The sequence below is a fragment of the Psittacula echo genome (genome assembly GCF_963264785.1).
Source record: "Psittacula echo genome assembly, chromosome: 3".
In the NCBI taxonomy this organism is placed as follows: Eukaryota; Metazoa; Chordata; class Aves; order Psittaciformes; family Psittacidae; genus Psittacula; species Psittacula echo.
The window spans coordinates 39,774,897-39,790,815 of record NC_137736.1 but is presented as its reverse complement, the minus strand read 5'-3'; positions in this window follow the sequence as shown (position 1 = coordinate 39,790,815).

The window sequence follows — 15,919 nt, the reverse complement described above, 5'->3', positions numbered from 1 at the left end:
AAGGCAGCCTCGGATGCGGGATTAGCGGTGCCTGACCTTGATTCCTTTTCTGAAGTGACCTTTAAATCACAAGTTGTTACTGGGAGGTTTAACAAATAATTCAGCTTTTCACTGTTGGTGCGCTGGACGGGCTTGCAGTTCCCATCTTCCTTCTCCTGTCAGTGGCACTTCTGCTCTGATCCCAAAATAAAGATCCCAAAATAATGACTACTTTGCCTGAGTTTCATTTAATTTCTGTTCGTTTTGTTTAATTAGCATTACGGTGCTAAGAATGTCAAGGGCAAATGATTTGGTTAGTCATTAAACACGGGTAGTAGTATGATTTGCTGTTTTAAAGTAGGTCATAAGAACACACGAAGATAGAGTATAATGTCCATTAAGGATTATTAAAAAGGAAGAGGAGGAAAATTCAACCCACAGACTTTAAAGCGAATGCTTCTGCTTTCATTTGAGGGAGAAATATGGGATGAGAAAAATCAAGCTGGGATACCCATCATTTAGGGAAGAAACAGGAAAAAAAATATCCCTTCCGTAAGTGCTAATTATTCTATTGCTACTAATATTACTTAGTTTCTCCACCCTTCCCCAAAGCTTCAGTTTCTTTTCTAAGATCATTATCTTACTGTAGGAGTGTTCTCATTAATTGCAAAAGGCACAGGATTAAATTCTAAATTTATGCAACTTTGTTCCAAGTTGCTTTTCACTCTACTCATAGTCATTCAAGTCTGAAATGGAAAGAAAGAATATTACTTACACTGAAAGCTGCTCGAAGCAGAAACAGCTTTGCTCTTACAGCTGTTCATAGAAGTTAGTGTATGAGGTCTATCCCTGTTTTCCGAGTGCTATCATGTTAGAGAACACTTAGATTTATTGCAACAATTTCTCCTTTTCTTAAGTATTTAGGTGCTTCCTGTGTTAAAAACACAGCCACAGCTCAGTACCCTGATACCATACTAAGTGTATCAGAGTGCCTATACAGTGATGCTAGCAGAAGTGAGATGCATTTCTAAGGGTTCTTCACCATAGGTGAATCACCCAACACTGGTCTATCATTAATCCCAAATAAGAAATGCATTTTTATGAGCTGTTACTGCTGGAACTTGGAAGGAAATTAGATGTTTGGGTTTGGGGTTTTATGGGGTTTCATTTTATCTTTTTCTTAATGTCTGGTATTACTTCAGTAAGTATGTACCAGACATTAATATGCTAGCTAACTTGTTTGTTTGAGTCATGTTTTTATTGCCCCTCAATTGTAAAATGTTAGTTATTGAAAGAACATAGTAAATACAATTAAAACAAATGAGAAAGGATTTTAAAATTGATAAAGAGCATGTATGTGTCATGCTAAGCACACTATCTCAAAACTGTTTGAAATGCAGAATCATGGTTCTGTTCTAGTACTTCATAAAAAGGAGAAAATGTCAACATTTTACTAGTATATATGAAAACTTAGGATATTTTATACGGAAATAGCACTGACGCCTACAGTTAATGTTGCCAGCACTTTCTGTACAAAACTCAATTTGTTTTTGCTTTATTAAACCTTTGCTGTTTGTACTGGAGTTGCCACTGCAAGACACCTTCTTCAGGTTGATTTTTCTATTTTTTTTTTAAGTTCCAGCTAAAGTTCAGTCATATTCAGTCTGAAAAATGAGTATTTTCACTGTCTACAAAAAACACACACTTCATCAGGGTTCTCAATGGGAAGTACAAATTTGACATGCAGTATACAGCCCCCCTCAAAACTCAAACCCAGCCACAACCTACATACCCTACTAGTTTGCTATGCTCAGGGGAGGTGTGTTTGCATCTCAAATTCTCTGAAAATTTCATCTGTAGTGAGCGTGCTGCATCCATTTACAGCTCCTGTGTCTGGATGAACAGTGTATTGGCAACTGGATGATTGGGCATGCTCCAGTCTCCATGTTCCAGCCACCCACTGTTCCTGAAGGACCTTGGAGAGCCCGCTCTGGGCCTCAAAAAGAACACAAGATGTCCACCCACCTCAGAGATGTTCTGCTCAAGGAGCACAGGAGAAACAGCCCTTACTGGTGGGTCCGCTTGGTCCTAAAGCACCATCAGACATCCTAGGTTCAGGGGTTAGGAAAGCAGCCTGGATTGCCTCATGGAGGGCAAGGAGGGCTGGAAAGAAGGAGGCAGAGACAGCATAAATGTACAAACAAAGATTAAGTGAAAAGAAGCAAAACGAGAAAAGACAGCAAGGAAAAACTGAAATAGCAGAGTTCATAACAAAGTAACAAGCAACATTGCCTCGGGAATTTGTCTTTGACTTAAGGAGTGCTGTGACCATCTTTTTTCCGATTGTGAATGGATATGAAATCAACTGGAAAAGTCTCTGCCCTGCCTCCCTGGGGGGTCAGTCTGTGGAAGGAACAGATACTGAAACTATTAGTTCAAGTGATAAGCATCTCCTCTGTGTCACTATGAAGACCTAACCTTTGCTGATGACATAAATTGCAGGTCAGTGTAATTTCACACAATGTGCATTTCCGATGTACAAAGCACCCATTTTTGAAATGTCTGAATGACTTGCTTGAAGTCAGGTTTGGAGCCCATGTTGACAAAGGAAATGAGTCACAAGGATATTTTGACATATGAGATATTATAAGCTTGTTAGATATTCCCAAATATGAGGTCAAAGCACCCAGATTTCTCTTACCATCAGTGGGCAGTTTCGATGAACCCGGATCAGTCTGTACATGAAATCCCTCTTAGGAAACAAGAAAAAAAAACCAACACAAAATCCCAAAAATCTCCAAATCTGACAAAGATGTTAATTACTGTTCATGAGAATCCGTATGCTAAAGTTACAAAGACCATAGAAGTATTCCAAGAGAATTAATACTGTTGTATTCAATAAAAAGTCAGTATGGAGGTAAAATGCAAGAAGTAAATAGTAAAGGTTCTAAGAAGTACTGAGTGCCTGCTTCATTTCCTTGGAGAGGCAGGGATCCTCTGGAAACATAGCTCATGCTCATGTATTAAATTAGTATGTCATCATTAACATTATTCAGTACATATGTAGAAACAGCTGAATTAAATCACTCTAAATCTTGTCGTTTCCAAACTTCTAAGTGCTACACTTTGAAACAGTATCTCTTAAAATGCATTATTCTACTTATAGCTTAAAATAGAGCAATTCTAAATTAAAAAATTTCCAATGAGTAGTATATTTCTGAGATACTTAAGGATGTTATAAATGCTAACATTGTAATAGTACCTTTCTAAAATGACACCCCATTTCTCAACAGAAATGTGACAGAGGTATTTTTTCTTAGGACATTATTGCAGCATCAGCATTTGCCCTTACTTTGTTGGGTTTTTTTTCCTTCAGTTTGTGTTTTGACTATTATAACTTCCCCCTCTCCCCACTTCTCTCTGACTTCTCTGTTTTTCCTTTGGCACTCTCTCTCTTGTCCATTGTACCACTATATCCATGGGCTGAAAGAGGAATTTAGTCTGGAAGGTGACCTTCAATGGTCATCTAGCTCAGCCTGCTGCTCAGAACCAGGTATAATTGGATCAGGTTGCTCAGGGCTGTGTCCACTTGTAGTTTGAACATTTCCAGGGATGGAAATCCCACTGTCTATTTGGGCCCTAGTGCCATGGCATTAAATGCCCTTCTGGTAAAAAAGCTTCTAATATGTAATCAGAATTTAGTGTGTGCCAACTTTTCCCTATTGCCGCATGTCCCATCACCATGCACCTCTGTGAAGAGTCTGGCACCACCATTTTTGTGTCTCTGGTAAGGAAATAGTAACATCTCCTTGAGCCTTTACCTTTCTGAGCTCAATTTAACCCATCTCTTTCAGCTTCTTCCCACACATCAAACGGTCTTGGCTGTCCTCATTGCCATGTGCAGGACTCACTCTAGTATCTCAACATCTTTCCTGCACTGAGGAAGCAAAATTCTGGACAGAGCACTCTAGAAAGGGTCTCACAAGTGCTGAATAGCGGTGGTGGATTGCCCTCTCAGACCTGCTGCTCACATTTTTGCTCAAGTAACCCAGGATGCTGTTGGCCTGCTTTGCTGCAGGGGAATGCTGCTGGCTCTTGTTCAGCTTGCTGCCCACCTTGACCACCAGGTTGTTTCGTGCAGAGCTGCTTCCTAACAGGTCATACCTTAGCCTGTACTGGTACATGGGATAATCCCACCCCAAGGTGCATTCTTGGAACTCTGTGAGTTTCCTGCCAGACCATTATTTCAGCCTGACCAGGTCATTCAGAACCACAGTCCTGCCCTCTACTGCATTAACCAGTCCCCCCTCCAGCTCAGCATTGTCTGCAGATTTGCAGAGTATGCCTCATGCTTTCATAAGTCACAGCTGCAACAACTGTATACCTAGTCAAGGGTCCTTCTAGGCTGAAGAGACTGACCCAAATGATAGACACTGCATAAGGAAAATTGAGGGAAACAAGCCTTTTCCCCCTTCAGTCACAAACAGGACGCTTACAGGAGAGCAGTAACAAGCAGTCAAAGCCCAAATGTACCCAGTGGGCTGCTTTCTCTGTTGTCAGTTCTTTGCAGAGTCAGTAGGAAGAGCCGTATGGCAGAGGTCCTAGAGGAGGCTCCAGCCCTGCAACCTTTAAACAAGTATCCATGCAAGAAAGATGTTAATTTCTGTAGGACTTCCATCGTGCATAGTATCTTTGGACCAGACCCTGAGATAATAGCAGTAGTACTGAGGCAGCAGTTCACTTATCTTTCCCTGAAGTGGGATAGGGTCTGAATTATGCATGGGCTGAGGTCACTGCTGCTAGCATGCTTGGTTTTAAATTAGATTCTAAAGCCAAATAGCACCCAAACTGAGAAGTACATCACCACCACGTAAAAGCTACCGCATTTTCCTTAACCACAGTGAGCCTGTCACTATACAGCAGAAGAAAACGTTTAGTTTCTCAATAGTGGTTTAGTACTGGCTGTGCCACAAAATGCACAGTAACTTAGAAAAAAATGCAGCAGGTACTGGAAAAAAAGCATGTGAAAAGTTTATCTTAGTAGGAATAGAAAATAGTGTTATTTCCATGCAAGAAAACAAAATGTCATTTCATTTGAAGACTGTGATGAAGCTGAATGTGACACATTAAAAGAAAATAAAAAAGGTAAATGGAAACTAGTCTTTGCAACAGGTGGTAGATATAGCAAGGGAAAATGTATGATTAAGCCAGTGACATACAGAAAATTCAATGTGACTGATGTACCCAAAACTAAGGAGAGGAGCAACATTACTGCAAATTTTAATATCCTTTTCTTTTGCAGAGGCTGGGATTGTAAAAGTGTTATCTCCTGATGTATCATCACCTCCTATGGTCAAATAAGCAACTGCAAAACCTCCCAGACATCATATCTGAGAAAGTGTATTTGTTCTGCTTGTTGATGCCTGTTGGAATTTCTTTCACAATGTTTTGAATCTTTCCCCAAATTGTTATCATTTGTACATCTGACTGAGTGCATTTCCTCAGTCATATATTCTAACACTTCTCATATGCCCTTGAGCATCAACAGAAACACATTTTTCATTGGCTGGATTGATGTTGCTGGTTTTTTTCATTGCATTTGTAATGTGACATTCCTTTTTGTTTTGTTTTCTGTTTTCTGTTTTTTATTTGTTTTGGTTTTTGTCCTGGTACTTTACTTAAAATGGCAAAGTATTTAGAGAGCAAGCTTTATTCTGCTGTATTAACTGCAATGTTAGAATTAATCTCATTAAAATTAATGACGAAAATCAGCATTTGAAAAAAGGGATATATAGGAATTTAAAAAACACAGCAAGGAATCACTCTTTGCACTATATCTGTGCACCTTGATTACTTTGGTTAACATGGAGGTCACCTAGAAAGCCATTCCTACCCAGCATCCATTCTATGGATCTAGCTCCACTGCCAGTGGGAAGGACAGCCAAGGCTGGAAGTTTTGCTGCTATTCCAGGTGTGAGATGGATCCAAGGTCTTTACTCCCTCAGTCTTTTACCTTCCTGTGGTCCATTTGGCACCACAAATACCAGGCACAAGATGACCCCCAAAGCCAATTCTGTTCCCTCTTCCTAAGCTCCAACCCTTTTGGCTCCTTGTATTTCCTCTTTTTCTCTGTTGCCCTTAAGTAGAAATGCAGATGAGAAAGGGCAGCTAATCCTTGTTGAGAACAATCCTGGAGGCTAATTCTAAATCTCCCCCATCTCCCCATTCTTCCCTCCCTCCCCCTCCCATTTGTAGTCTAGCAAGGGCATTGTTTTATTATTATATAGGAGAATTACAGTTGTGCTCTTTGCACTGCCTTCAAGCAAATTGTTCTGATCTTTTTCCTAAATGAGGGAAGGGACAGTCTCCTGGCTGTTGTTTATGATACCCTAGCTGTTTGGGGTTTTGTTAATACCCTGAGACTCTGTAACACATATTTTAGATCCATCCTATTTCTTGTGGTCTCCTTTTAGATCTGATTAACTTCATGCATGTTTAACATTTAAGAAAAAGAAAATTAAGACCTAGAATTCCCGTTCCTTCTGCACCCTCCTCCACATTGTATGTTCATCACTTGCTTTTAGCCAAGAAGCAGTGTTCCAGTTGTTTTCTTGTTCAAATTAAGACTGTCAGTAAAAGATTTTCATTTGGTTTCTCTCAGTCATGTAAGAAATAGTAAAGATAAAAGTAAAGGGAAGCTTGCAGTCAGAAATACAGCCAAGAAAGGCTTGCAGTGAGCAGTCCTAAAAACTTAAATTCTTAAGAAAATCAAATACAAATCTTTAGCAAATAGGGCATTTTTTTGAAGATTGAGAAAATAGTGGTTGTTAATTAGGACACTAAGCTATTTTTAAGAGTTTTGCTCATCAAAAGCCTTCATTTTCATAAAGAAACAACACACACAAAATAAATCTTCCAAATAAAACCATAAAAATGGATTTAAGTTTGAGACAAAAAGTCAGTTTCAGCGAAAAAAAGAACAAACCTGGAAACAATGCCCAACCAAAACGAAAACCAACCAAAAAAATCTTACATGGAAGATGACTGCTACATTTTTCTTTTAATGTGGGCTTCTCTCCACTGGCTGATTAGGTAAATTGCTCATTCCCCTAGTCTACTTAATTCTGCAATGAAAATCCACTGGTCATATCCCTGAAAACACAGTGAATCACTTTTCTGATGTCTGTTTACTACAGTCCTGTTTTTCTTCCTTCACTGGATGTCTCTACTTCAAGAAATATGAAGAATGAAGGAGGCTGTCATAATCTATTGAGAGATGTCAAAGCACTTTTGATGTCTTCAAGATCCTTGTTCATTTGGAGTAAAACATCAGTTATGAAACATGGGACCAAAGAGCTGGTGAAGAAACTCAAATTGGTAGAAGCAATAGTATAATATGACTTATAAAAAATTGATTTATAATTCAAAAGACAAAAATAGCTCACACCAATGTCCAGTGTATTATATCTACCTTCACTGGAGGACAAAGCACTCATGAGAGAAAAGCCATATGTCAAATACAGTATACAATAGATTGAAGAAAAAGCACTTTGACTAGCATGAAATTTAAACCCAGATCGAGATTGTTTGCATACCCCAAACTCTTATTGGTTTGAGTAGATGAATACGTTAGGAATGCAGACTAGGTGCAGAACAAGCAGGGGTAATAAATATCCCATACCTTTTTGCAATACTATTTCATTCCTCTTTCTTCCCTTCACAGACCGATAAAACATTTGGGGTTTGGCATTGCTTTTTAAAAATCAATAAATAAAAAAAATCAAGATCCTTTTCAATTTCAGGAGTACAGGGGTGTGCTGAGATTTTCCCTTTTCTTTTACCACTTGCAGAAACATTATATAATCCTCACAACCTTATACTCATCTGGGACCACAGTGGGCTTACAGCCAGCTGCTGGCACCAGCACTGCCAGTTTTGTCCTGCTACTGGAGTCTTGGCTGTAGGCAGAGGCACACTAAGAACAGATGTCTGTGGTATGCTGCTCATTTTGAGATGATCCCTTACAGACCTATGCATCCCTTCATCTCCAAAATGTGGGTTAGAAATTGCCTTTCTGTTTTGAGTAGGATTCAGCTGTTTAAAAAGCCCCATTAGTGGAAAGGATGAAGGAACCAATTCACAAATGGATGCAGCCTGAATGTACAAGTAGCATTAGGAACCAGGGCAGCCATGTGCTGGGTGATTGCCTTTGCATGAGGGGAACTGCAGGTTGGGAGTGTAGGTCTGGGGTCTGAGAAGAACATATTCCCTAGCTGTATTGCATCTTATGTCTGGCTCTATAAAAATAGCATTTGGGATCTGGAAACTGACTGGAAATAGTGACACTATACAGAAAACAAATTAATTCTTAGCAGTGTGAAAGGATGTGAGACAGGAGTTGGTTGGAAATGTTTGTTTTTCCATTCAGCCTACATCAACTCTTATCCCCCAACTCTGCCTCCCTCCCTGAAATAGTGTGCCTGACAGGGAAGTTCTCCATGTGAATGCCAATGATTTTACAGCAGTGTTGGGTTAGCCTCTCTCATCTATAGCAATTCACTTTACATTGCTTTGGCAAAGTGCAATGACGTAAAAATATCCTGATGTAAAAGAAAACGATGTCTACCCTCTTTTGTGCTTTATAGCACCAATTTCTACCCTGAAAAGAGTATTCACAGACTTTAGGTTAGACATGTCTTTAGTGCCCTGGCAGACAGAGGCAGCTGTTTCCCTCTTTGCACTCCATCTGGCAGAGAACAGGGCTGGAAACAGCCTCACAGGCTGCCAGAAGAAAGTTAGCAGAGAGCTGGAACTTTGAAACACTGCAGAATTTGGCCTGACTATTACCAATAAAAATAGAAATTATTTTCAAAGTATTTACCCAGAATTCTCCAGTCTTTGCTATTTTAAGCGAGTTGCTCAATTTTGTTGTCTACAACCAACCAAAGTTTTAAATTTATGGGGTTTTGGGGTTTCTGGGTGTGGGGTGTTTCTTTTTGGGTTTTTTTTTTTTCTTTTAAGTTTCAGCTGTATGGAAATTGTGTGACATTTTGAGGGTTGGGATAAGATCCAAACTGTCTGTGCCACAATTATTTTCAAACCTTGCTAAATTGTGTGACAACTTTATCTTAACACCAGTATTTCTCTTCAGCACATGAGCATCAGATGGTGCTGTGTATGAACAAGTATCCATGGACATGATAAACTAGCATCTCCATTTTCACTTGGAGTGACTCCATGTCTCTGGCTTTAAAACTATGCAAATTCAGATTTGCCATACTGAATTTGTCTCCTCTTCCCATTTCAAGAAAGAAGAAAGAATGTGAATTTCAAAATGTAGTAGCAAAATGTGCTGGAATTTTTTTTCAAATTGATTTCTTAATTAAAATTAATGAATTATGTGGCAAAATTAATGAATTATGTGGCATAGTATTTCCCAATGGAAGGAGGACACAAAGGTCTGCTCTGAGAATTAGAAGTAGCCATGCAAATTGGAGACAATAATTTCTGTCAAATATTTAGCAGCCTTTCTATCTCAAAGCACTTTAAAATGATTACTCTGACTTCCACTCTATTGGCTTATTTCTTGTATTAATAGCTATATGCTTTTGGTCTTGTTTTTGGAGGCTGTTATGTTTGCATTTGGGAATTTAAAAGACAATGTAATATAATGTAATGTGTAGCAGGAGTTTAATAAGGTTTTCTGAAAGCTGCTGGATCAGGCTGACCTTCCGTACTTAGGAGGCTGGGAACTCTGCCTTTTCTTTTCTTCAAAGCTATGTGGTTTTTCTTCAAAGAGAGAGTACAGAGAAATTAAAAGAAAATACAGCAGCCTTCCAAACCCCTTTGTACTTATAGCTTTGAGGAAAGCTGGTGAAAAGTTGGTGAAGTAATATGGAGAAATGAAATGGGAAGTTAAGAAGGCTGGAATGGAAGCTGAAGAGGAGTGGACATTAAATGTCAAGGATCCTGAGCAGAAATTAACAAAACAAAACCCAAAAACAAACAAAAAACCCCAAACCCAAACAAACAAAAAAAATAAAACCCCAAACAAAAACAAACAAACAAAAAAAACAGCCACCAGGAATACCTACAAAATGATGAAAAAAAAAGAATAATTGTGTTCCAGGAGCAAGGCTGAACTTCTAAACTAAAACTGCAGAAATATCAATGCAATGCAGCGAGACTTGTAAACTCGTGACCACGTTAAAAGTCATATGTTGTGGAAACTCAGATATACTCATATATTACTGAATTCAAGAATTTGGATACCTGATAGGGACCCAAACTTATCCTTCAAGGCATCCTAAGTTCTCCGAGCAAAGTCTAATACTAGTGAAGGCTATAACTCTATTCAAAGCATTACCTTCCCCCCTTCCCAAAAAAACCCCCAAAAAATAGCAGCAAAGGAATGTATGCTAGCATCAGAGGAGATACCGCATTCAGTAACACTGGTACCGTAAATATGAGAATGACAAAACTAAGAGAAGCAATGGGACTCAGCTCATGCCATGGCAATGAAGAGCCATAAAGTGATGGAGCAAAGAATACAAGGGAAGACAGAAAATTGCAAAATATATGGGAAGACACTAACCTACAGTTTAAATAATATATATGTTGAGCAAAAGAGAGAGAATGAATGAGATGGTATATGCAATAATGCATCTGGGTCACCTAGAAACCCACTGCACAGTCTTGAATAAAAAGCTGTTACTGGGGGATTATTCCGTATTTCTTGATGTGGTATCAACAATAAAGAAGGATGACAAGATGGAGTCTACGTTTAGGTAAAAGTGATTAAATTTGATTTTAAATATAAAATTGCAATCTGAACAGTTGTTACCACTATTAAAAATACCAGCACACAAGGAAGAAAATATGCAAACCCCCCTTGTGACTGTTTACCAGCCCATTGACACATTTGATTTTATTTTTTTTTTTGGTCAAGCTTTGAGAATACTAGGCAATGTGGCATTGTCTACATCATTATTAGCCATATAAATTCTCCATATATCCACCAAAGAATCCACTAAAAGACAGTATAAAGTAAACTGTTCATGTGATGTATCTGGAAATCTTTCAAGGCTCTGAAAAAGGAGGTACAATATAGAGGTGGTGATACCAGCACTGTCTTTGCTTTAAACTTCATTAATGTTTACAGTAAAGGTGCTTAGAATGGCAGTTTAGCACTAAGAAATTAAATATCTTTAAAATGTTTAATTAAAAATGAAAATTATTATTTTAATACATTTGCATACCCAAGGACTTGAAAGAAAAGAAGATAAAAATGTATGTGGGATTAAAATGAAATTATAAAATTTAAGGGTCTTTAGATACTTGGATATTATTTAGTATTGATAGACATTGATAGAGTGAGGGTCAGGAAGGAACCCATTCAAAAAATAGAAGTTTCTTTCTCAGGGGAACAACAGCTATGGACTGTTTCCAGTAACTTCTTATCTTACGAGAACGAGGCCAAGAACTAAGGACCAAACTCTTACCAGAAGACTTATCTCACTGTTTTAAGCAGCTAAAAAAAGAAAAAAAGGGCACAGAACACTAGGAAGTGAGGAATATTAGTATTAGCATTCTGTATGTTGCATATGCTGAATTTCTGGAAGGCACAATCAGGCTCCCTTTCTATATGCTGAAGAGATCAATGTAATGAATACTTGATTTCCTTTTGGAAGGGCTGTGAAGTCTGAACAACATTTTTAGCCATCTTATATCTCAAGCTCATGTAATTTCTGAGAATAGCCATATAGATGATGATGAATTGATAGATTCCAAAATACTGTAATTGAAACAATATACACTTTGTACAACCAGAGAAGATGATAAAGCAGCAGAAACATTTAATTAGATTATTTTATATTTTATTAACAGCTTGATTGATTGCGAGTTCTTGTATTTCATAAAATGAGACTGCTACATTATCCATATTCTGCTATATCACATATCATTAAAGCACTATCACAGAAATACAGCAACAGTATTTGTTGGCCCAAAGTCTTTCCACAGCACATCCTGATGCACTGTTCCTAAGAGCTGGATGTTGACTCTGGTCTAAAAAGAGACTTGCTAAAATCTTCAGTAATTAGGTATTTCTTCTACTGACTGTATACTCTAAGAAGCTCATGTTTGTTATTTACTGCTACCCGCATACTGAATAATTACACTCAATAAATTGTTTCCTGCTATGCCTTTCTCAGATGGTTGGATAAGATTAGTCACAGCAGAAGGTACCTTCATCCTTTTAAAAAGGCAGTCTATTTTTTACAGAAACATAGGCATTTGTTTAGATGAGGGAACTGCCTGATAATCTGTTTTGAGTTGCAGCGTTTTTTAATCACCTTTCCACTTCCTTTGCACTATTTCTAAATCACCTTTCCACTATTTGTTGTGGAAAATGGTTTAAATAAAGGGAAAATTTATTTAATGGTTTTACTTTATCCTCAAACTTATATACACACATGCATATAAAACACATATGACATGCACGTAGTGTGCTTAAATATAATCTGCTTATAAATACATACTTTAAGTGGAGGAAGAAAAGAATGACTGTCAAAAATTTGTATTTTCCTGTCTTGGTAAAGCCCCAGATGTATGCGTAATGTAGAAATAATATGAATAGCATTGATCCCCACTGTTCCCCTCAATTTACTTTGTTGTGGTGCAGAATCAAACATTTAATTTAAACACTAGTAAAAATGAATGTCTGCACTTCAGCGGGGAGGTTCCAATGAATCAACATGTATTCAGCAGCAGGACCTTCTGAAGGGTCCTGTTTAACTACATGTCAAGTATTTTGATAATTGCATTCATAGGCAATGATATTTTTTATAACTCTTACTAACTCTGATACAGCTCAGGATAAAAAAATCAGAAGATACGGGATTGTATATAAATAGCAGAACTTTCCTCAATTGACTATAAATTCTATAATTTTGTGTACTAATATGGAACTCCTAAAAGAAGCATAATTAGATGCCTTAGCCACTTTGAAATGCCTAAGCCCACTTTGAAATGAAAGTAAACTTTAGTTGTAGCATTGTCACTGGATTGCTACTCTCCCATCTTATTTCAAAGGTGTTGGATGAAATGCATATCCTGTGGAGCAAGCTGGGAGGGACTGCAGTGTCTTAAATGAATCATTGTTAGTATCTTCTTGTGAACACCTTGGTATTCTAGTCCCATTCAGGTAAGCTTAGACACATGAAGTACAACTATTAGCAAGAACCCTGGTATGGCTATCCTCTATCAGACTTTGTCTGTCAGCCAAACTTCTTTTACAATAGTTGATCTAATTGTTTTAGACTTGAGCATTGTGCATAGATTGCTATTAAATAGTCACAATAAAGAAATAATAGATTACAGTCCTGAGCTATGATAGCTGGCATAGAAAAACTTAATTGTCATTTTGATTAAGCATCAGACTCTGAAACAGTTATGTCTGTCAGACCAGAGTCCTTTTAAAATGTTTTTCCCCATGTTAGAACTCAGTGAGTCAGAGATAAACTAAAACCTACTTGGAATAAAGGTAAAGGGGGTTGCAACATTGGCTGATCAGCATTTGGTTTCTTAATAGCAGTAATTTTGTGCAGATTAAGAGGATGTACATACGTTCTTATGTACCAGTGGTAGTTAGATATACTACCAATGGTAGACTTATTAATGTATCTTTTCAAGATTTGTAATGCTCTATATCTTTTAGCAGCTTCACTCAGCTGCCATTTAATTAAAACCAGCTGCTTACCAGAAGAATATTTCATTCTTTGGTCTCCCAGTGTTAATGATCTCTTCAGACATTTACATTTCCTAAAGCCAAGGCTAGACAATGCTATATCCATCTTCTGCACTGTGCAGTTGGTTTGGTTTTTGTTTAGGTTGACTGGACACCTGACATCTGCAGCTCATCAGGGTACTTATGTCCAGGTGGCATCAAGCCACCCAGAAATTATATGGTTATTGTCTTTGGAAGTGAATTCATTCTTAGTCTCCAGCTAGGTCTGAGCTTGGAAGGTTTCTGGTTATCTCACTTTGAAATCATTTGGTCGGGTGTCAAATGCTCATTCGTACAGTTGAAGAGGCTTAAAAATATTATTTATTTAAATTCTTTCTTGTAGATCCTTACAATTAGACTCATCATAATTAGGGGGCTAAGTCTGCTCAAGCTAATTTTAATGGCAAAACCCCAATTAACATCACTGGAAAGAATACCAAGTCCTGCTGGCTTTGCTAGTGTCTATGTATACACACAGAGGAACTGCTTCATTCATCACTGACACTCAACTGTCGCTGTCTGTCTAGAATAGGCCTCATCACCAGTAAAATGTTGTTTTATTATTAGCCTTTCAGAGCAATGCCCAGACTTCTTGCTGAATTTATGGTTGCCGCTTTATTTCCAATGTTATAATGTCCTTAAATGTACATCTTCCATTCTAATATATGCTGCTGTTCCTGGAAAAAAAAACAATCAAAAAAATTGATCTAATATAGGAAAAAAGGATGCTGTTTTCTTTCAGTGGATAAAAATAAATACAAATAAAGTAACCGTGTCTGATTATATGAATCCTAACACTGGCAGACAAGGGTTTTATTTAGTTCCCTGTAGAATTAGGATAAATGTGGTCAAAGGATTTGCAACATCTGTGTGCTGGAGTTCTCCTTAAAGTGTGGAAGAAATAATTCTCCACCATCTCTCTGGGCAGCTTTACAATTATGAGTTTATTCTTATGTTGAAGGGAAAGAGGGAAAATGGCCCAAGAATACTGCTGGATGAAGACATATGCACCTAGTTGTGCAGACCTTCATTATCCACAGCAAGAGGTGCAGATGCTCGTTATTGGGCTGGTAGCTGTGACTGCAGCCTCAGGTAAGGCTCAGGGTGTCAGACATGTGGAGAAGGCATAAGTCCACTTTGCCCTTGCTACAGAAGGCTTTTTGTTGGAGGAGCAATGCAGAGCATCCTACAACAGAGGGGCAAGGAGATGTGTCCCTCATGTGTAAACACCAGCGCAGGGCTCTTAGGCAACAGATGCACCAGCTCCAGGGAAGTGGCTCTTGAGGAAACATCCAGCAGCACCCAGGTTGCAGGGTCAAACCCCTTACAGCAGCAGGCAGGACTTTTACTCCTTGGAAAGGAAGATTTGTAAGATCTGCTTTAAAAATCCAGCTATGAATAAAATGAAGTGTTTCTCTGTAGTCACTTGTCATCTAAATTCTTATGTTGCAAGTTTTACTCTTTTTTTTTTTTTTTTTTTTTTTCTAATTTGAACCTTGCTGTGTAATAATTATACTTCATCTGAAAATCTGAAAGGAGTTTTTAAGCTCTCAACCTTAGCTCCACAGGGTTAGGTTTTATCACTTACTGTTCTGATGTATATATCAAGTGTTTCTTTTTCCTTTTAAACTTTCTTTTGAAATCAAAGGAAGCACTGTCAATTTTCTCCTTCACTAAATGAAGAGTAACACATTCAAGATTAACTGCAAGTGAGGTCAGGCAGAACAGCCAACATTCCCATGACTTTGGTCACCAGATGGTTTCTAGGAAAATGTTATGACTTATTGGCACATTTTAGTCCCAACTATAATGAATTTAGAGAATGTAGTGTGGTATAAGCCTGTAACTAAAAAGGAGAAGCAAGTAGAATATAAACAACCACAATGGCTGCTGGCATCAGACAATGCTCATAATCACTCACTGAGATGGGAATTTGAAATGTTCTCCAGCAGAAAACCTTCATTTCCTGCCTATCATTTCAAAGGTGTCTTGCAAATGTTTGAACCTGCATCACAATGAAAAACAGTCATAAAAGATACTTAGTGTTTCCTTATTTGATGATTTGTTTGTGTTTGTTTTTTTTTATTTTCTATTTACAATACACACTTCAAAAGCATGGTTCAGGATTTGAACTAAATGTTGTTTATACATTTT